General features: G+C 32.0%; 1 protein-coding gene across 1 annotated transcript in view; it reads right to left on the reverse strand.

Moving 5' to 3' along the window:
• The window catches only part of LOC119592244 (titin-like), a gene marked incomplete at its 5' end in the record, with an annotated part of 41,989 nt that overhangs the window by 22,179 nt on the left and 19,226 nt on the right, over positions 1-584 (reverse strand).

Raw genomic sequence — 584 nt, forward strand, 5'->3', positions numbered from 1 at the left:
AATCTGCTACTGCATAGATTTAACGTTGGATAAAATCGGAGACTGGTTAACTTTACTGGTTGTTTAAAAGGTCAATATTGCCTCGTTTCGATGGTTGGAAAAAAATTATTGTTGGTTGTTAAAAAGGTTCTTATTAACGGGTTTTCATAGTTGAAAATAAAAATGTCGTGACTATATTTTCTTCATGTTTATTCCCCTCTTCTCTCTGGGTAATAGCACTTTGTATTTTCCCTTACTCTCGTTTTTTTTTCTTTTCATTTTTTTTTCTCTATCTTCGTTATTTTCTACTACTATCCCCTCCTTTCCTACATGATTTCATTTTTGTTGACCCTTTTCCCAATTCTTTTTATTTCATTTTCATTCTATTTCCCTCCTGCATATTTCTGTGTTTATTTCTTCTCATTCACCCTCTTTCATAAGCTTTTTTTTCGGTTGATTTTTCTTCCCTATTCTATATTTTTTTTGCATTTCCGTTTTATTTTTTGTTCCAATCTTCTTCCACTATCCTCAACTTTCCCACATCTTTCTAGTTTTACCTTTTGGCATTTATCACTTCCCTCTAAGTCCTTGAATTTACTCTGCTT

The sequence above is a fragment of the Penaeus monodon genome, chromosome 29, assembly GCF_015228065.2.
Source record: "Penaeus monodon isolate SGIC_2016 chromosome 29, NSTDA_Pmon_1, whole genome shotgun sequence".
NCBI lineage: Eukaryota > Metazoa > Arthropoda > Malacostraca > Decapoda > Penaeidae > Penaeus > Penaeus monodon.